This window comes from Heterodontus francisci, chromosome 8 (assembly GCF_036365525.1).
Source record: "Heterodontus francisci isolate sHetFra1 chromosome 8, sHetFra1.hap1, whole genome shotgun sequence".
Classification (NCBI taxonomy): Eukaryota; Metazoa; Chordata; class Chondrichthyes; order Heterodontiformes; family Heterodontidae; genus Heterodontus; species Heterodontus francisci.
In genome coordinates, this window is record NC_090378.1 from 86,968,842 (window position 1) to 86,991,093 (window position 22,252).

The 22,252-nt window shown below is 45.0% G+C and overlaps 1 protein-coding gene across 19 annotated transcripts in view; it reads right to left on the reverse strand.

The window, feature by feature from the left end:
• LOC137372999 (nuclear receptor subfamily 6 group A member 1-like) overlaps nt 1-22,252 on the reverse strand; it is a 399,911-nt gene that overhangs the window by 179,617 nt on the left and 198,042 nt on the right. For 8 of the 19 annotated variants that reach the window (XR_010975541.1, XR_010975542.1, XR_010975548.1 and 5 more), the window contains one exon: nt 409-572. The exons of the other annotated variants lie outside the window; for them this stretch is intronic. The gene's annotated coding sequence lies outside the window, so the exon portion shown is untranslated. The remainder of the gene's footprint in view (nt 1-408; nt 573-22,252) is intronic. 19 annotated transcript variants of the gene reach the window in all.

Here is a 22,252-nt window from a genome sequence, read left to right on the forward strand (position 1 = left end):
GTCAAGCACAGTTGTGCCAAGTGACAGTGGGGCTATTTATAAAAATGTAAAACAAAGTTCTGTGTCCTAACAGCAGACGACAGCAGAAAAGACTCCAAATTTTTAGAATTTAAACAATTATTAGCTCTTAGTCAAAATGGAAAACCTTTGTGAACTTCTGGAAATTGTGATTCTCTCCCTGTGTCCTTGCTTCATACCCAAGAGGATTTCTCTACTAAAAAGAGGTAGTTAAATTGTACTGTTGAGAACGTCAGATTTATTACCGAAGACAGTAAATAAGTGCTTGTGTTGTTCGTTCTGCTTTCAGATCACCAGCAGTATGATAAGCTAGTAAAAATGACCAATTATACTGTGGTATATAAAATGGTGGGAGCAGGGACCATTTAGCATCAGGATTACAATGCCTACCTTCACTGCGTGCACAGTATTCCCTTCATGGCAGACATGATGCATTGTGATAGTTTTCACGGTTCCAGTACTGTCTTGGGGAAGCACACTATTCAGTGCATATAGATCACCAGCGGCAATGGGCAGCAATGTCACCTACTGCAACTACATTTGGTTCCAATCATCTGAAATTATGGAATGTACCAAAGATCAGTAAAAGACCAAGAAGATGCAGCTCAAATCTTCCTTCCTGTAAATAACTTGCTTCACCGTGCCGTGCGCTATTTGCATTGTGAAACAGTCGCTGAAAATATGCCATCATGATGAATGTGTGATTTGTTGAAAGAAAACCCAGGAAATCCGAAATAAAACAAGAAAATCCACAGCAGGTCAGTCAGCAGCTAAAGGAGGAAGAGTTCCAATAAAGAGTGGATTGAGCTGCGATGTATCTTCAGTTTTTACTTTGAAATCAGTACTTTGGCATTCATATATTGCGCAATGAAAATTGATTTCTGCTGCATTACCTTTCCATCATAATATGGTTTGACAGTCTTTCAAATGAAAAGCTTCACAAAATCAGATTGCTGATTTTATGGGTATACACTTATAGGTCATTCAGGTTATGCTGCTGCACAAATTAAGCCCTGGGAAAAACAGTGCACCTTAACTTAGTTCTTTTTATCCATTCACAGGATGTGAGTGTCTCTGGCATTTATTGCCCATCCCTGATTGCCCTCGAGAAGGTGGCGATGAACTACAAAATCATTTGTGCCATTGCAGATGAAGACTCGGAAATTATTCTACCTTCATCGGTCAGCAGATGGCGCTGTACCTTTCTTAATGCAAAACATCGTCCTATCAGGTGAATTGGAAGATGTCAGTCATGTGCAAACCTCCCCTTAGTTATTTTTATGACACAATACCTTGCTCGTGTGTTTACTGCCCTCAGTCAGCAGGTGGCTCTCTGCTTGTATTGAAATACAAGCCATGCGACAGGGAGGCCATGGCCTAGTTCCCATGATGCTTCTTGTTTTGTTTATTTTATGTTTTCATTATGTTTTCAGGAGTTTTGCTGCTGCTCTTATCTGCAAACTTTCAACAGAAAAATGTGTGCTCATCATTTCCAAATTGGATAAATGTCCAAAATATACAACTTTTCTTTTAGGTCTTACCATGAACATTCTAATCACCGGTTTCCAAAACTCTGATGAGTTTAACAATGTTAGATCTTAGCCTTTAAATCTGCCGTCATCATCCCCTCCTCAAAAAACAAACCCTTGACCCCCACCACGCTTGCAAACTACCGCGCCATCTCCAACCTCCCCTTCTTCTCCAAAGCCCTTGAATGTTTTGACGCTTTCCAAATCCATTCTCATCTTTCCTGGAACTCCATGTTTGAATCCTTCCAATCGGGTCTCCACCCCTGCCACTGTACTGAAACAACTCTTATCAAAGTCAAAAATGACATCCTACGTGACTGTGATAATGATAGACTTCCCCCCCTTGTCCTTCTCGACCTGTCAGCAGCCTTTGACATGGTCAACCACACCATCCACCTCCAATGCTTCTCCACTGTCATTCAGCCAGGTGAGACTGCTCTCACCTGGTTCCATTCTTATCTATCTAATCTTAGTCAGAGTATCACTTGCAGTGGCTTCTCTTCCTCCTCCCACACTGTCTATCCTTGTCCCCCTCCTATTTTTCATCTACATGCTGTCCCTCAGAAACATCATCCAAAAGCACAGAGTTAGTTTTCACATGTTCGCTGACATCACCTAGCTCTATCTCAACACCACCTCTCTCGCCTCCTCCACAGTAACTAAATTATCAGACTGCTTGGGCTGGATTGTAAGCAGCCCTCGATGTGGGGATCCATTGTGGGGGGGCGGGGGGGGGGGTGGGGAGGGGGCCTGAAGATGGCCCCGGATGAAGCCCGCCACGGACCTCAATGCAGGCAGGGCCTGACCTGATATTGCCAGCGGCGGTGAGGCCCCATGGTGGCGCCCCCTGCCTCTCGGCAATGGGACCACAATTTAAATGTTTAAATAAAGTAAAATACCTGAATTAATTACTCTCCCATTGCCTTTTGATATCCCGTCGTGATCTTCATTCTGGCTGCCAGTACTCCCACGCCTTCAGATCCCTGTCCAGGGGAACGAGGCGCAACACTAGCGGGGAGGGGGCAGGAGGTAAGTTTATCAGTGGGGGGGGGGGTGGTGGGGGGGGGTACAGGGTCAAATGAACATTGTGGGAGTAGGGAGTGGTGGGAAGGATTATAGCTTAAAGTTGTTGCAGTTGTGGGGGGAGGAAGGTCAAATGGTAAAGGTAAGTGTTCTGGGGGAGAAAGGGCAAATCATTAATTGAATTGTTACTGGGGGATAGGAGAGGGGCAAAAGGATGTATTTATTTAATTTCATTTAATCTTTCTTTAAATAGTTAAATTTGCCAGTAGGACTGACAACCCTTTAAAAAAACCCCAGCACCTGCACACAGGCAGCTGACGCCATTGCCAGGGATGGACATCCCACCCCCTCCACGTGATCGGGGGGCAGCCCACCACGGCTATTTAAATGAGTAACTGTGCTTGGAAATTCGGCAGCTCTTTGGGGTTTTCTTTTCGCCCACCGTGGCTGCCTTATAAAATACAGCCCCTAATTTAACATGCAGTACTGGTACAGCAGAAATTCCTCCAATTAAATATTGAGAAGACTGAAACCATCGTTTTCGGTCCCTGCTCCAAACTTGGTTCCCTACCTACTAACTCCATCCCTCTCCCTGGCAACAACCTTAGATTAAACCAGTCTGTTCACAGCCTTGGTATCATATTTGAGCCCAAGATAAGCTTCCCACCACATATTCGCACCATCATGAAGACCAACTATTTCCACCTCCGTAACATCACCTGATTTCACTCCGTCTCAGCGCATCTACTGCTGAAACCCTCATTCATGCCTTTGTTACCTCCAAACACGTGTGATGAAAACCACACCTGCCAAGAATGAGGCATATTAATTTTGTCACATGGAACATTAATTTTAAACTCTTACTGCACTGAAAACATGGCTGCAGCTGCATTCTAACAGGAAAGTGGCTGGAAATATTTGCATTCTAAGAGACAGTTGCCTGGAGAAGACAATGGAACTGCTCCCTGATTCAATTAACCCAAATGGATTGTGATCACCAGACACTGAATGTGTGAAAGTCAGCATTCCAGCCCCCCTACTGAAGATGTCTACTAAGACTGAAAGAATCCACAAAACCTTGCTGGGCAGGTTGTCCCGAAAAGAAAAAGAGTTAGTCACATGACTGGCTTGCTGGCCCAGGTTTGGTTTGAATTGTGTTCACAGAACAGGTTGAGATCAGACTGCAATTGAACTTGAAGGAAAGCAGCAACTCCCTGTCTCGCTCTCTCTCTCATGAAAAGAAGAGACTGCAACTGGATTTCAAGAACGCAGAGAACCAAAGTTTGAAAGTGTGTACTGGGCCCCAATGTGATGGCAAGATTGAACTGCAATCAAAGACTTTACATCAAACTCAGAAAATAGTAAATGAACTCCAGCTATTACTTCAAACATTTCCCTTTGATTCTTTCCCCTTTTCTGTCTCTATCTGTGTTTGTGTTCATCGCATATGCATATTGCGTGGTCGCGTCGTGTAGTTTTAACCGAATTAGAGTTTTAAGGTTAAGAAACTTACACCTTTCTTGTTTAAATCTAAGAAAAGCTGTCTGGTTGATTTCTTTGCCATTACAATTGGAGAGCAGTGAACAAGGATTCACTGAGGGGAAGCTAAAGGCACGGTGTTTTAAAAATCAAATTCTGTTACGGCCAAACCAGGAAAAGGCTGAGAGGGAACCCGTAGACCCCTTTCTCACATGGTCATAACAGAAATTTGGGGGCTAGTGTCCAGATTCAACCCACAGACAAATGAGAAAATTAGAAGTGGGAAGTCAAATAGATCCCAATCAAAAACAGAAAAGATTTCAATACAGGTTTTCTTGTGGTTGTGTGTGCTTGAATACTAACATGTCTGCGACTGAAGCTAGTAACTCCCCAAGCCAGAGTGAAGTAACTTGGGATAAGTTAAAAGCACTGTCTATGGAAGAGTTGAGAAAAATGGCTGCGTAGTGTGGGATCACCGTCGGTGCCAAGGCTAGAAAGTCTGAACTTCTAAGACTAGTGGCCAACCAGTTGTCCCCTCCAATCTGAAGAAGCAGAAACAGGGTTAGAAATAGACTCCCACAGGGTATTGCTAGCAAATATACAATTGGAACAGAGGAAACTTGAATTAGAAGACAGGGAAAGAGAAAGGGAGAGACAAGAGAAAGAAAAAGACAGAGAGAGGAGAGAGAGAAAGCAAGACAGGAGAGAAAGAGAGGAGAGAGAGAAAGAAAGAACCTTCCATAAGGAACATGAGGAAAGAGAAAGAGAAAGAGAGAGGCAGGAGAAAGAAAAAGAGAGAGGAGAGAGAAAGAACCTTCCAGAAGGAATGCAAGGAGAGAGAGCTGAGGCAGCTTGAGTTAACTAGCGGCGACAGAGTAACCCCAGTGAAAGCATGGCCAATATGGAGGATTATAATTCTGGGCTGGGTACTGAATTGTTAACATTTACTCAACTGATCCCAAAATTCAATGAGGGAGATGTGGAAGCATTTTTTGTATCTTTTGAAAAACTTGCAAGGAAGTTAAAGAGGCCAGCTGAGATTTGGACTCTTCTGTTACAAAGCAAGTTAACAGGAAAAGCCCATGAGGTTTATTCCCTGTTGCCAGATGAGAGTTCATCCAATTATGAACTGACCAAAAATGTTGTTATCCTCGGGGCATATGAGCTAGTACCAGAAGCCTATCGCCAGAAGTTTGCAACCTTCAAGAAGCAAGTTGATCAAACTTACCTGGAGTTTGAGAGAAGTAAGCAGCTGGCTTTTGACCAGTGGCTGAGAGTTCTGAAAATGCAACCCAGCTACGAAAATTTCAGAGAGGTCATTTTGCTCTTGGAATTTATAAACTCTCTCCCACTCTCCATGAAGACACGTGTAGAGGAACAAAAGGTTCACAGGGCCAGGCAAGCTGCAGCTCTGGCTGATGAGTTTGACTTTTCCTAGTCACCCCCACAAATCCGAAAAGGACAAAGGGTGGGAAGGTGATAGAAGCCCAAGCAGTCCAGGGAGTGAAGGAAAAGCAGGAGACACAGGGGGCCCTCCTCCAGCTAATAAAGAAGGTGATGTAAGGAGGAGTGAGACTCAGAGACCTGTGTGCTTCCATTGTAACAAAGCAGATCATCTAAGAGCTGACTGCTGGAAACTACGGGGAAAACCTGTAGGGTTAATCAGGGCACACCCACTCAGTGAAGGAGAAAGGACCCTGACCGAAAGCACAGCAGAACAAGCTGTGGCTTTAACTACAGCAATAGTAAGACCCAGGAAGTATACTGCTGCGAGTGCAGGAAAATGTAATAGGATTCCTGAAGATGATCAGGATTTTGTATCTGAAGGAGAGTAACTCAACGAGTGGAGCAAGTAAGCCCATAGTAACCCTCAGGGACACAGGGGCCACTAGATCCCTTTTACTGGGAAAAGGCTTGACCTTTCCCCCAGAGAGTGCAGTAAATACCAGAATGGTGGTGAATGGTATTGGAGGGCAGTATATGCATGTACCTGTACACCGGGTGCACTTGGAGTGCGACCTAGTTTTAGGACCGGTGACCGTAGGGATTGTTCCTAGTTAGCCTGTGGATGGGGTTGACCTGCTCCTGGGTAATGATCTGGTGGGGGCGAAGGTGATAGCTTTCCCAGTAGTGAAAGAGAGAACGCAGGAGGTCAGAGAGAGTGGGCAGTGGCAGGAGACGGTCCCCTGCAGTTCCCTTGCTTGCGTAATGAATTGGGCCATGATCAAACCAGCTCCCCCAGAGGAGACTGAATTGGCACTGCAGGCAGATGAGTCGACCCAGTATTGAGAGAATTAGCACAGGTTGCCCAGACTGAAATTGAAGCAGAGGGAGTCCCTGATTGCTATTATTTAAAGAATGAGGTACTGATGAGGAAGTGGGGTTCTCCTCGCAGACCTGAGAGCATGGACTGGACAGTGGTTCACCAGTTAGTGGTGCCGCAGAGGTACGGGAGAGAAATATTAAGAATGGCCCATGAGATTACAGTGGCTGTAAATGTCGGTATACGAGAAACCAAAGGCCGTATAAGACAACAGTTTCACTGGCCAAAACTCCACAAAGATGTGGTGGAGTACTGTAGGAGTTGCCACATGTGCCAGGTTGAGGGGAAACCCCAACCTACATTGAAATATTCACCCCTAAGTCCTGTATTGGTGTTTGGAGGGCTGCAGAACTATAAGGGACCCCTGCTGAGAACAAAAGGGAACAGTCAGGCACAAGGCTGGGGAGGAAAGGGGAAAAAGAGGACAGGTTAAAGGAGATCAGAGAGGAATCCCAAATGGAAACCCCGACTGTCCGGTCAGCCAACTCAGAAATGTTTGAGAAATTAGACCTCACATCCTCCTATGTAAATGCAGTCACCAGAAGTACCCCACCAGAGTTGCTAACAGAAGCCTGCAGAGACAAAGAAAGTCCCTAAGAGGGCAGAGAAACTGTGAGGGAGATGCCTCATCTAGTCGCAGCTCTGCAGGGAACCGCAGTAGAATCGGGACAAATACCTTCAAGCAGGAGTGTCCCAGAGGACAAAGGGAAGATTAGCAAAGAATCTGCCCCCATAGTCAGGAGAAAAGGGAACAAACCATACCCTAAGGTGAAAAGCCCTTGCATGAGTTATCAAAGTACTGAAAGAGAGTTCAGAATGGATCCACCTACTACTGACTCTCATGAGCAGAACTCCAACCTATGTTTAATTAAATCTAACTCTCCCCCTGCAGACCTCAACAGGAACAAAGGCACCCTGGACAGTCATGGAAATGTGCAAACTGAAAAAACCTCTCCAAAAATCACAGGTTTATTGGGATGCCAAAAAGGGGCAGTTTAAAGCAGCACTGCTACGAAGGAAAGGCAGGCTGTAATAATTTTTAGGATTTCTGAATGAATGAGAATGAATGCGAGAGATGCATGTGTGTTTTCTTTCACTTACTCTTCTCTCTGGTCTTTTCTTTTAATGAAATGCTCTTCTAAAATCACATTTCATTCCACTGGATGTGGAGGTGTGATGAAAACCACACCTGCCAAGAATGAGGCATATTAATTTTGGCGTTTTGAACATTAATTTTAAATACCTGCTGGACCAAAAACATGGCTGCACCTGCATTTTAACAGGATAGTGGCTGGAAATATTTGCATTCTAAGAGGCGTGGAGTTTGCAAGTTCTCCCTGTGTCTGCGTGGGTTTCCTCCGGGTGCTCCGGTTTCCTCCCACATGCCAAAGACTTGCAGGTTGATAGGTAAATTGGCCATTATAGATTGCCCCTAGTATAGGTAGGTGGTAGGGAAATATAGGGACAGGTGGGGATGTGGTAGGAATGTGGAATTAGTGTAGGATTAATATAAATGGGTGGTTGATGGTCGGCACAGACTCGGTGGGCCGAAGGGCCTGTTTCAGTGCTGTATCTCTAAACTAAACTAAACAGTTTCCTGGAGAAGACAATGGAACTGCTCCCTGACTCAATTAACCCGAATGGATTTTGATCACCAGACATTGAATGTGTGAAAGTCAGCATTCCAGCCGCCTACAGAGGATGTCTACTAAGATTGAAAGAATCCACAAAATCTCGCTGGGCAGCTTGTCCTGAAAAAAAGAGCTAGTCACATGACTGGCCTGCTTGCCCAGGTTTGGTTTGAATTGAGTTCGCAGAACAGGTTGAGATCAGACTGCGACTGAACTTGAAGGAAGACAGCATCCCCAACTCGCTCTCTCTATCTCATGAAAAGAGACTGCAACTGGATTTCAAAAGACAGAAAACCATCAAAACAAGTTTGAATGTGTGCACTGGGCCCCAAATGAGATGGCAAGATCGAACTGCAATCAAAGGCTTTACATCAAACTCAAAAGACAGTAAATGAACTCCAGCTGTTGCTTCAAACCTGTCTCCTTGATTCTTTCCCCTTTTCTGTCTTTATCTGCGTGTGTTCATCGCGTATGCATGCTCGCGTGATTGCGTCATGTATCTTTAGTAGTTTTAACCAAGTTAGAGTTAAAAGGTTAATACACTTACACCTTTCTTGTTTAGATCTAAGAAAACCTGTCTTGTTGATTTCTTTGTCATTACAAATGGAGAGCAGTGAACAAGGATTCACTGAGGGGAAGCTTTAAACAAGGTGTTTAAAAGATTAAACCCTGTTACGGCCAAACCAGGAAAAGGCTGAGAGGGAACCCCTAGACCCCTTTCTCATCTGGTCGTAACACATGACTATTCTAACACACTCCTGGCTGGTCTCCCACATTCTACCCTCCATAACAGGCCAGGGCGGCACAGTGGCCCAGTGGTTAGCACCGCAGCCTCACAGCTCCAGGGACCCGGGTTCGATTCCAGGTACTGCCTGTGTGGAGTTTGCAAGTTCTCCCTGTGTCTGCGTGGGTTTTCTCCGGGTGCTCCGGTTTCCTCCCACAAGCCAAAAAGACTTGCAGGTTGATAGGTAAATTGGCCATTATAAATTGTCACTAGTGTAGGTAGGTGGTAGGGAAATATAGGGACATGTTTGTTGGGAATATGGGATTAGTGTAGGATTAGTATAAATGGGTGGTTGATGTTCGGCACAGACTCGGTGGGCCGAAGGGCCTGTTTCAGTGCTGTATCTCTAATCTAATCTAATCATAACCTTTGGGATCTTCCAAAATTCTGCTGCCTGTGCTCAATTTGCACCAAGTCCCGCTCACCTATCACCCCTATGCTTGCTGACCTGCATTGGCTCCCGGCCAAGCAACATCTTGAATTTTAAATTCTCAGCGTTGTTTTCGAATCCCTCCATATCCTCGCCCCTCCCTATCTCCGTAATCTCCTCCAGCCCCACAACCCTCCAAGATATCTGCAGACCTCTAATTCTGGCCTGTTAAGCATCCCCAATTTTAATCACTTCACCATTGGTAGAAGAGCATTCAGTTGCCTCGGACCCAAGCTCTGGAATTCCCTCACTACACCTCTCAACCTCATTTTCTTCCGTTAAGACATTTCTTAAAACCTACTTCTTTGACCAAGCTTTTGGTCATCTGACCTAATATCTACTTATGTGGCTCAGTATTACATTGTGTTTATAATGCTCTTGTGAAGTGCTTTAGAACATTTTATTACAGTAAATATATATATATATATAAAAATATATATATGCAGTTGTTGTTGTAGCCACAGCTCCCATTTTCTCAGACGCAGGCTCCAGGAATGGGAGGAAGTGTGAGCTGGTATTTGGGGTGTGGATTCCCTATCAATACATGTCCAGCTGGGACGGTCCGCACCCCTGGTGTCTACCTAATTTACTCAGCCATATTCCAGGGCATGGGAGCCTTCTCCGTTTTTTTCCGGTTCTTCCATCCTTCCCCCTCCCTGCTATTTTGCTGCAATCATTTACAACTCCTCTCGGCCCATCTTTTGTTTCTTTACTTGTCCCATTATCACCTCTTTGTGCCTGACACCATCAACCCTTATGTCATCTAATCACTCCTGCCTTACACCCTATCATAGACCTCCCCTTGTTCTTCCCTCTACCAACCTGCAACACCTCCCACCCCCAACCCTGGATTTTTCCCTGGCTCTGTACTTGCTTAAAAACTAACTCCAGTTCCGATGAAAGGAAACACAGACCTGAAATTACACTGTTTTTCTCTTCACAGATGCTGCCTGACCTGAGTACTTCCAGCATTTTCTTGAACTTTTGGCATTTTTTAAAAAAAGCAGACTGATGGTATTTTGATAGCTTACCTCTTAGCATTTTTATTTTGGAACTTGCTTCAGCTTGGAAAATGGTACTGGCCAAATGAATGCAGCAACAAACATTTTTGCAAGAATCTCTCTATATTCTTCCTTCCTGGAAATCCATTGGCCAAAAGACAAGAAATATACAGCATTACCCACTCAGGACATTTGTTATTATTGTGTCAGGGTGACCCATAACAGGCACAGCTGTTTGTGTCTTGAAACATGTTAGTGGTTGCAGTTCCTGGAGGGTATTTTAGGAGTGCTAGTAGAAAATACTTGCAGAGTTGTCTTGGATTTTAGCAGGAGATACATACGGTTTCTTTATGGGTACTGGTATTAAAATTGCAGCCATTTTGTTGTGCAGATCTCTTCATTTCAGTGTTAGCCATCTTGAATTCAAAAGGTGGAAATAAGAATGTTCACATGGCTGTAAAGAGAAGGATTTTATGTTGTCTGATGCAACATAAATGAGATGCGTGGAGTTCAGTTGATTGAAGATCTCAAATAGGTTTATTAACAGCTAACAGGTACATACAGTGCAGAGCTAACCATTTACAGGACTTGCCTCTTGATGTTACAATAGCAGAGTGAGACTGGCATGTAATCATAAGACTGCATCCTGGCATGTAGCTCATTAACATACTAAGATCTTAAAGGTAATCACACAACACTCCCCTTCTTTCCAAAGATAAGTCTTGTATACTAAAAGTAAAAACATATAAAATTAAATATCAAAATTATTTACACCTGGATAGAGATTATGAACTTTACAAGTATAGAGGCTCAAAAGTCCATTTCTCGTCTCGGTGATTTGGCAACTCTTGCTCGGGGAGTTTGTGTTTGGTCAGAGTCGGAGAGTGGGTTTCGGTCCTTGGAGATTTCCCCTTGGCAATGCTCTTGTGGATAGTTATGACATTAAGGTTCTTACATGCCGGTAGTCCTGCCATTGTTGATCTACTGGTTTCAACTAGGTAGAATGTTTGTGGTTTCCATGCCGACTTACCATATCTGCAATGGGTGGCCCATTGTATGCAGATAGTTTGGCAGTTATCGGTTGTATCATCGATCTCCAACAACTTCGTTACACATCTTTGAGGATTCGGACTGGTATGATATTTGCACTAGTGCCAGCGTCAGTCTTGATCCTGAGTGTGTGTGTGTTTGCCAGCTTCTTTGAGCACTTGATGTTAATAGTGGCAACAGCTTCCAGTTGAAGTTCCAACTTCATCAACATGATGTGTCAGCTTCACAATGTGGAACGCCTGTTCATCATCTGTCTGTAAACTACTTTTCTCTGAGTCTTGTCTCAGGTTTGCTTCTCTGTGGACTTTATGCATTTGCTTGCATTTACACAGGTCTCTGGCACTTTCTTTGCTGCTGATGCCCTGTATTCTGTTTGTCTGTGTTCTGTGACTTCTGGCTGCATCTTTGGATAGGCTGGCCCAGCATCCTTTTGCACTGCACGCATTGCACAGGTCACGAAATTCAGGACAACTTTGCCGTGACTGGGACCAACTACACTTACCACATAGCTTGCTTGCCCTTTTCAACCTGGTTCTGTTGCCAATACTGTTGGCTGCGCCGAGTGCTTGTAGGTGCTGTTGTCCAGCTACAATGGCTTCATATTTCCTGCCATCTTCCAGCAATGCATCAATGCTGTGACCTTTCTTTTTCCCCAAGAGGTATTTCTGAAATGTTTGAATAGGTGTTGACATAATCACCAGCTCCATTATTTGGTCTGACAGTTTAACTTCTGAGAAATCACATTCATTGCCTTTGATACAGCATCCACTGATGAACTGGTCTATTGATTCTTGTGGCTGTTGCCTGCAGGACATCAATTCCAGGCGGTGAATTCAAAAATTCACTCTCAATCGGAGCTGATCTTCCAGCAATTTCCACATCTTTGCAGTTCTTTCTGGTCCTGTTCAGATAATCAAGAGGTATTGATTCTGTGCAATCCCTCATTTCCAGTCGCTTTCATTATTTTTATAGCCTGTTTCTCTTGTTCTACAATTATTTGGTCTGTAAAACATAATTGTGTTCTCTTTTGGAACAGTTTAAACTCAGATAGGATATCCAAGGCTTTCCAGCTCATGCTGGAAAAATGGTATCCATTTTTCAGTTGTTCTTTTGCTTTAAAACTTGCTTTAAGAACTTGCTTTAAGACCTGGCTCTGTGACTCTGTACTGTCTTCCCTTTAAAAAATTCTCTTCTTTAGTCTCGCTGTTTGATTGACAGGAGCAGCTTGTCTGTTACCTAGCTTCCAGCACTCTAGTCTGTTTGTTTATACTGTTGTGCAATAGGCATTTCAAGTACTTTTTGTACTAGGGTTTGTTTATATAGCCATTCAATGGGCAATTCTTCATGCTTGAGTGGTTTTGAGTTTTCTTAACTCTGGCTGAGTGAGTGAAAGCTGTTCACACTGGAGTGATTTAATGTTTTCTATTGATAGCTTTAGCTGCAAGCTGCATGAATGGAGGATTCCTGCGCTTTTCATTGTCAGGCGCCTCTAGTAATGGTGCCGACCTGATCAGCTTGGGGGGAGCCTTTAAGAACAATAGATCAGCCTGATTATTTTTTTAAAAGGCTCAGGATCAGCCTGAGATACTGAGCCTTTTTTAAAAATAATCAACTTTGCAAGCACTTCAAAGCTTTTTTTTAAATTGCGGTTCCTGTAATGATGGCACAGTGACTCACCCAATCACAGTGATTGATTTGCAGCCTGTTGTTCAGCTCTGTCTTCTACAGCTGGAGGTGAGTTTTTTTTCTTTACACTGTTTGGGCCAGTGTTTCTTTTAGCTTTCTCTCTTTGAGCTGTCGGTAGATATTAAAGCTGTTTTCCTGTGATCTTCAATTTTGGATTCTGTCTTCTCACCGCGGTTGCCACCATGTAATGAGAAGCTTTTTATGTTGCCTGATGCAACATAAATGAAATGCGTGGAGTTCAGTTGATTAAAGATCTCTAACAGGTTTATTAACAGCTAACAAGTATATAGAGTGAAGAGCTAACCATTTACAGGACTTGCCTCTTGATGTTACAGTTGCAGACTGGGACTGACATGTAGTCACATGACTGCATCCTGGCACATAGCTCATTAGCATACTAGGATTTTAAAGGTACATTACTCTTAAAGGCAATCACACAACAGTGGCTACAGGATATTCATGACAAGTTGGGCTGAGTAGGGCTTGAAGGAGCAGCTAAAATGTTTATCTATTGAGATAAAACTCATTAGACATAACTTATCTGAATTAGCAGCTTGCACAAAGATTGGTATCACAGATAATTTAGTCTAATTAGGCACTGGACAAGAGAGGGATCAGGAAGGTTCCGGACTATAAAACAAGATGGATACTAGGGTTACTGGTAAGAAAAGACATGCAGAGGTTGGAAGGTTAGAAAGAAGAATGGAAACTCTGGAATTCCTTCCCTAAACCTCCGTGCCTCTCTCTCCTCCTTTAAGATCCTCCTTAAAACCTACCTCTATTGCCAGGCTTTTGTTCATCTGTCCAAAGATCTCTTTATGTAGTTCAGTGTAAAATGTTGTTTGATAACAGTCCTGTGAAATGCCTTGAGGCAGTTTACTACGTGAAAGTCGCCATATAAAGGCAAGTTGTTGTTACAGAAAATAAGCTGGCAGATTAGTAATAAGACTGTCAAACTAATAATTGCTAATGACTACTGACTACCTCGTCAAGGTGAATTGGTATCGTATATCAATTGTGTTTAATTATATGTGGAGGGAATTAATTACGGCCTTACTAGAGCATATAAAGAGACATTAAAACTGTGCGTGTGGGTGGGGAGTGAGTTGGGGGGAAATGCTTGTAATGTTTCACTCTGTAAATAAATATAAGACTGAGTAATTATTGGCTCCAGTATCGTCCTTCAGCAACTGGTTTTCTGGACTATAACAATACAGTGTTTGGGCAGCTAAGGGAGGTACTCAGGAATTACTGGGGACTGGGTTAAGACTGTTCAAATTCATTGTGCACAGAACACCCAATTGCGTGCTAACCTGTTACCCTCTAGTAATCGTTGCACAGAAAAGTACAAAAACAAAAAAGTATATATTTTAAAAGGTACAGGGAGTATGAGGGTGAATAGGAGTGTGTTTGCGTACTCTTCTTTCAACACTTGTGACAGAGTTTCAAATCCAATCCTGACTGAAAAGATGAAAGTGTCTCCCAGCTGCTTAGAAGATCCAATATGAAATGCATTTTGGCAGCCTCAACCCAATGGGTGTAGATCTACAGTGCTGAATTCTAGGACTTTTTCTGGTAATTGGCATTAAATCATCTCAGGAATCTGTAACAAATATAGAAGTCAAAAAAGGGAAAGTTGCCAAGAAACTCAAAGGATTAGATGCCTACAGGGGCCTCAGCCAGATGGGATACAGTGTGGGATCATCAAGAAAAATATTTAGGATAGCAACAAAGCTTTAGCTAATATTTCCATGAGATTCAAGAAAATAGCTGCCCATGCAATCCATTACTTGCAAAAGGATTCAGAGGCAAATCTGGAATTTTAGGTTCTGGAAGAGGTAAAAAAAACATAGTTTTAGAATTATTGATCATGCCTCATGAACCTACTGGAATTCTTTGAGGAGATCATTGAATGAATGATCATTAAATAAGCTGTGGTTGCCTGAACTGGTGCTCCCAGCAATGAGCATATGTTGGGATGTGGTAGGAGCATCAAATTGTGGCTTCACCCTTATAAGAAACTACACTTGGAGCTTTTGAAGAAGACAAGTGAATGTGGAATTAACGGAAAAATCAATTAGATTGAAATTACGCCTAGCTATAGAAAGTGGAAGTGACGATACAGGGTTGGCTTTGGGGAGCAGTAACTTGTGAGGATCCGCAGGAGCCTTCAATGCTATGTTTATGTAAGAAGATATGGATCAAATTTTCATATCACCGTAAGGTTATGTGGTTTGCTGATGGTTTCAGGGGAGACGGATAGTTTTCAAAGAGACTTGGACAAATGTGAGCGAATCAAAAACTAGGGGGTCATAAATATGATAGTTATCGCCCTATATGGAACTCAGGAGAAACCTCTTTATCCAAAGTGTGGTTAGAACATGGAATTCAGTACCAAATGGTGTAGTTGAGGTGAACAGCATAGATGCATTTAAGTGGAAGCTAGATAAATACATGATGGAGGAAAGAATAGAAGGTTATGCTGATAGGGTGAGATAAAATAGGATGGATGGAGGCACATGGAGAATAAACACGAGCAAAGTCCAGTTGGGCTGAATGGCCTGCGACTGGGCTGTAATTCTATGCAAATTAAGATGAGTTAACACATAGCAGAAGGCATCAAGATGTATAAAATTGCAAGATGAATCATTGGCACAAGAAAGATGAAAAGGATGCAAAGAAAATGATTTGGGTGTCACGAACACATTGCCAAAAGCATGGCAGTAGTTCACCTGCCTGTCTCCGAACCGTGGACAGTGGCTTGTGGAAGAGTAGGAAATGTAATGGTAGAAAATGAAACCCATAGCTACCAGCCTTCCTATGCTTTGTTGTTCCTATGTTTACAGTGTTCAAAAACAATTTTTGGAAGAGTCTTTATTTGCTTCTCTGCAGAGCGAGAAAAAAAACGCACGCACGAGAGAGAGAGAGCTGCCATAGTAGCAACATCCAAAGCAGTAGTGAAACACCTCTAAGAAAACAATAGAACCAACTGTAAGGTTGGTAAATGGTGCTGTTGATTATTCAGACTCTGCTTGGTACGTCCAACGTTTGCCCCCTTGATAAAGAGAAGTTAAGGTTGCATCACCACAAGGTCACCAGAGATGTGACATAAACAAGTATAATTCTGTTTCAGCTGACTCATAGTAAGGGAATCTGGGTAATTACTCACACAAGCAGAAACAAATTGCTGTCATTTCTGGGGTGATAGTGAAAAAGAGTCAAAAGAAAAACCAACAGTTGAGAACCGTAATACCAGTGCAAGCCAGTTTAGGTTGATAACAGCACACATCCACACACTATATACGGTGTAATGCTGATAGGGTGAGATGAAGCAGGGTGGATGGAGAACTGTGTGATGTATAAACCAGTTGGGCCAAATGGCCTGTTTCTGTGTTGTATTTTTGTGAAATTCTAGGTAATAATCTTAGCGACCAGTTCTGTAGGTTTTTATGTACAATGTAAGCAATGCAAACATGTGAGACCCCAACATAGATTAAATAGATATCTTTGCACCAATTCATTAAAACCCGCATTGTGTCACTCGAACACATTATTGTTCCAGGCTCTAAAACAATTACAGAGAGGTACCACTTGCATGTTTATTATTTTGTAAATGTGTGCTCTGTGTTTTAGAGCAAAAGATTTCCTTGATACAAGTTCTCTATTAGGTTCTGATGGAAATTTTCTCATGCTTTCTATTGTGGGCAGTTCAGTGCCCTCTTACTGTTACAATTTGGTCAGTACTTTGTCAACAAAACAAATCATTTCAGTGTTTCGTATTCTAGTGCTGGGTACAAACTAGTATGCACTATACAGTCAATTACACATTGAACTTTATAGGCCACACATAACAAGGAACAGCTTTGAATTGAACATTAACTGGAGTGGTCCAAGAATTACATTATTGTCATTAGATATGTAATCATTACCTAGAGAAAAACTCAATAAAACAACTTCACTCTGATCAAAGAAAGATTGCACATGAGGATTAACGCAAACCTACAAATTATCAAACCATAAAGGATATAAATAGTATGTCATTATCAATAGATCTCCAGACTGCTGGCAGATGTCTAAGATTTAATTGCAACCTTTGAATACATAATAGGCTTCAATGCATAATATGCCAAATTGTCACAAATTTATAGGTCATTAATAAAGATATCTAAAAACGGAAAAAAGGGAACTGTTACAGGAAAGGTGGGGTCCAAAGAAAAAACAGGTTATGATAAAATGTCATTCATCTATTTTGAACCCTGTCCACTCCCACCAGCATCAGCCCACTGGTGTAATTTCCTGCCATGGTCTCATACTGACAGTTTCACCATTTAGTCTCATAGTTTCACAAATATAACCCACCTCTTCAGCATCAACTGCAGCAGCTTCATTCAATGCAAACGTTTGCAATGCCTGTACGCCCACATTGATAAACCGTGCTTTAATGCGGCACTTAATAGTGGCTAAACAGATTTTTAATCTATAGTTATGTATTGGCAGAACAATAGTTATTTGAAAGACGTGTATCAATGGATGATAAGTACCCACAAGACATATTCTAACCATGAGTACTGAAAGATGCCTAAGTTAACTTGAAAAATTGTTATAGTGGAACCTCGATTATCTGCCAATTGCAATTAACCAGGAATATCCCCATACCATATGATTAGGATTTTACGGTCACTTTCTCAACTACAATTATTTTTTAACTAATCCTGCGACTACTGACTTATCACCATAATAATTATACACATTAACCAATATTATGGTTCAAGCATTCTTTCACACTACCATTTGCAACTTCAATTATTTCAGCTGTTGACATGAGTAGACTTCGTCACCAGTCATCTAGAAGCTGCCCCTTTACGTAGATTTGCCTTAACACAGGTCAGAACTATGACAGGCTACGGTAAGAAAAAAGCAAAGGAAAGAAGGGGAACTTGAAGTTATATAATGCTTTTCACAACCTCAAGCCATCTCAAAGCATTACACAGTCAATTTGCTGAATTGTAGTCATGGTTGGAATGTAGGGAAACATTTGACAATTATAATGCATACTATCGATTAACAGTCCCTGTTGTCTGTATTAAGATGTATGCAAGAGATAAAGGACTGGATTTAATGCAGGAAGTAGGGCTCCCGGCGCCAGGTCAAAAAGGCGAGGAGAACCCCGCCTCTGCATTTTTTCTGACACCCGGAGTGACCCTCCAGTCTTTTGGGGTCAAAGTTTAATGAGGTGGGATCCCTGTCCCTTTAAACACTGAATAAGGACGGGGATCCCAGCCCAAGCTGCTGGCTAATCACTGGGCTGACAGCTCAACAGTATCGGCTGCACCACCGGGAGCGGTGGAAACTGCTGGTACTGCAGAGGTCTCAGACTCGGCCTCAGCGTTGGAAGCCCAGACCCGAGGTAAGTGGGGGGGGGGGGGTCGCCGGGGCTGGTCCGGAAGGCCCCAGCGAGGGGGGTGGGCGTTCAGTACGGGGGAGGGGGTCCCGGGAGGTACAAGGATTCCCAGGTTTGGAGGAGGGTCCTCCATGGGCCATGAATTGCCCACGATGGAGGGATGTCCCTCCCTCATGCTCTCGTTTTTCAAGACATCCTCCCCGCCGCTGGTAAGATCCCAGCGTCGATGGGAAGAGGTCCTTAATTGGCTGTCAATAGTACACTTAAGGGCCTCAATTGGCATCAGGGCGGGAAGGCCGACGTCGGCCAATCCTGCCCATGGGAAGATTGCATCCGGCAATCCCAGTGCAGGTTCTGTGATGACCACTGGTGCTCCCATTCTCCACACGCCCGCCCCCCGCCACGGAACTTGATGTCAGCCTGGGAACAAAATCCAGCCCAATATTTGGCCTTGGAATTTAAATGTGATCAACCTGCCGGGGATTAAGAACGTTCCCTGTACATTCCACTTGTTCTTAATAAACAATCCTCAACATTGAAAGCTATATGCATTCCTCCTTTTACCTTGCACTGCAGGTTTCGGCAGAGCAATGTCGCATCACCCTCACAGTTCCACTTTCTCTCATTTACATTCCCTCCCTAGAGCCAAGCAGAAGCAAAACCAATGAACAACCATCAGTTTGTAAGACCAAGCAGTTTATATTCCTGCTTGGAAATGGCATTTGTCACACATTTGCCATTAGTTGCAGACTTTGGGCTGAACTTTATCAGCCCCTCACGGGTCCTGGCGGCGGCACCAGACGAGGGTGGCATTGCTGCATGTAACATGTGCGGCCAGCTGACTGCAATCACATGGTGGCCAGCCAATTTGAATGCAGGAGGCACAGGGCCGGTTCCATTGGAGGACGGGGGCAGGTGGCAAGGTGCCAAATAGCGTCATCAGCTGAGATAAATACAGGTGGCATATTTAAAAAGCTGCCAGTCCTGCTTGAACTGCTGCTTCACTTATTTAATGCTGGTTTGCCTTTGTGCTGCTGTGCTGCTGCACCCCCAGACCCTCCCCTCCTGCTGTAGACCCTGTGCTGTCGACCCTGAGCTGCTGTGCTGCTGACCTCCCTGGCTGGAGACCCTGTGCTGCTGACCCCCCTCCACAGCTGTAGACCTTGTGCTGCTGACCCCCCTGGGCGTAGATCCGATGCTGCTGACCTCCCTGACTGGAGACCCTGTGCTGCTGACTCCACTAGCTCTAGACCCTGTGCTGCTGACCCTCCTCCATGGCTGTAGACCTTGTGCTGCTGACCCCCCTGGGCGTAGATCCGATGCTGCTGACCTCCCTGACTGGAGACCCTGTGCTGCTGACCCCACTAGCTCTGGGCTGCTGACCCCCCTGGCTGGAGACCCTGTGCTGCTGACCTCCCTGACTGGAGACCCTGTGCTGCTGATCCCACTAGCTCTGGGCTGCTGACCCCCACTGGCTGGAGACCCTGTGCTGCTGACCCCACTAGCTCTGGGCTGCTGACCCCCCTGGCTGGAGACCCTGTGCTGCTGACCCCACTAGCTCTGGGCTGCTGACCCCCCTGGCTGGAGACCCTGTGCTGCTGACCCCACTAGCTCTAGACCCGATGCTGCTGACCTCCCTGACTGGAGACCCTGTGCTGCTGACCAAGGCGTCATAAGGCCAGGAGCTATCTGGGAGCCAAAAGGAACCATGTCAGGCAGAAGACACCAGGTGGCCCCATGGTTCAGCGATGACTCCCTTTGGATTCTCCTCGAGGCTGTAAGGGAAAGGCGGGAGGCCCACTCCCAAGGGATGGCAGGAAGTGACCCTCCCACCTGACCACAAGCCTGGACGCATATCGCAGAGGAGGTCAGCAGCCGTGGGATCACCCTCCGAAAATGGATCAAGTGCAGCCAGTGTCAATGGCCTCCTTTCCTTTGCCAAGGTCAGTCCTCCATACCCATCTCATCATTGGGGCTTACATGTTGCCACACAGGAGGAGGTGCGACATGGTCAGTGAGTGGCTGCAAAGGGGGTGACAAGGGGCTGAGGCAACAGCAGATCATTTTCAGATACATATCTGCATCTCCAAGGCAGCCGACCTTCTGTCCTAGCTTGACCACAAATCCCTTGAGAGCGGACATGAAGAGGAGGCATTCAGGAGCTCCCATCAGGGTCCAAAGGGCCACCACCAGAATGTGTCCTGCTGGTCTCCGTGGGAAGACTAACAGTGTCCCTCTTTCTGCACGTATGAGAGAATGGCCCACAACACTAGTGAGAGGGTGAACACTGGAGGTGGGATCACGGACATTAAAGAACTGACCCCGGCACAGCAGGAGGCCCTGGAATTAGCGGGCACCCAGGGTGGCCAATCTATAGCCGATGGAGAGACTGGACTGCCCACCCAAAAGATTGATCAGGCATTCTGTTCGTGTGCCCACCGCCACCTTTCTAGAGAACCAGATCATGCATGATTAACATGGGCAGATCCAGACAGCAGAACTTCTAAATGTTTGTGTTTTCTCATGCAGGTCGTGGCACCTCGGAGGGAGGTTCGGCTGCTGGTACCACTGGAATCCTGTCGTCCTCCGAGGATGAGGAGGAAGAATCCTCAGAGGGTGCACAGTCATACTGTTCCCCTGCACCCTCCACCAGTACAAATGCTCTCACATTGCTGGGTAGGCGCTTGGGCTTAGATGCAGAGTCATAAGTAGGTGAGAGCACCACACACGCGTCTGAGCAGCTGACAGAGGTCATGACTGGCGAGGCCACTGACAGTCGGAGGACTATGGGAGGTCTTGCCCATGCTGAGCCTTGGCTGATGATGAGCCTCTCATGTCAGCAGAACAGAACATGCTAGAGTTGCAGAGAGAGGTAAGGAAAATCTGGTGGAGCTACCAGAGGCAATGCACAGTGCTCAGGCATGCGAGCACATGGCTTCCTCCATTGAGATGTTGGCACCCCTCCTAGAGAGGTATGCACGCAGACCTGCATTCCCTTGCTTTGGCCAGGAATTCAATGCAACGGTGGCAAGGCAAGAGGGGGATGAGGCACCCAATGTCTTCTCCAGGTCCTCATCTGTCTGTGGTCAGCAGGGAGGTTCAAGTGAGCCTTGAAAGGGATGAGGACAGGCTGACATCCATATCTGGGGGGCTCCCCTCAAGGCACTCTAACTGTGGACACTAGTTTCTCAGCCCCTCTGCCAGTGACCACAGCTCCAGTAGCTGAGATGACTGAGGAGGCTCCTGCATCTGTGCAGGAACTCCTCAACCAGCTGGGGCCCTCCAGGTCTCAGGCAACCAGAGGATGCCCGCCAAAGCCATCCCAGGCCACGGGGCAGTGCATTCAGAAACCTGCCTCCAGCGCAGCTGCCAGTGCAGAGGGAGCATTTCATTGAAACCTATGGAAGCACGTGAGGAAGAGCACCAAGGTGCACTTGGGGTTTCACTTGGTCTTGTTATTAGGTATTGTGAACATTTAAATAAATGGAGGTCACTTTCGTTATTGAGAATCTCTCAAGCTTTCCCTGCTGTCCTGTCAGATGCTTCATCATCCCGTGCTGCCAGCTCGCATCCTCCCCCACATCCTCCTCATTGGATGAGGACTGGTGATCAATTATGTCCTCTTGATTCAAGGCCTCCCCCCTCTGCAGTGCTAGATTGTGTAGAGCTCAGCAGACCACTGCAATACGTGAGACTTTTGCTGGGATATACTGCAGGGCCCCACCGGATCGATCCAGCCACCGGAATCTCATCTTCAGCAGACCAATGGCCTGCTCGATGGTCACTCGGGTGGACTCACGGCAGGTGTTGTATCTCTTCTCTGCTGCAGTGTGAGGGTTCCTCACAGGCGTCAGTAACTATGAATTCAATGGGTAGCCCTGGTCCCGAGAATCCATC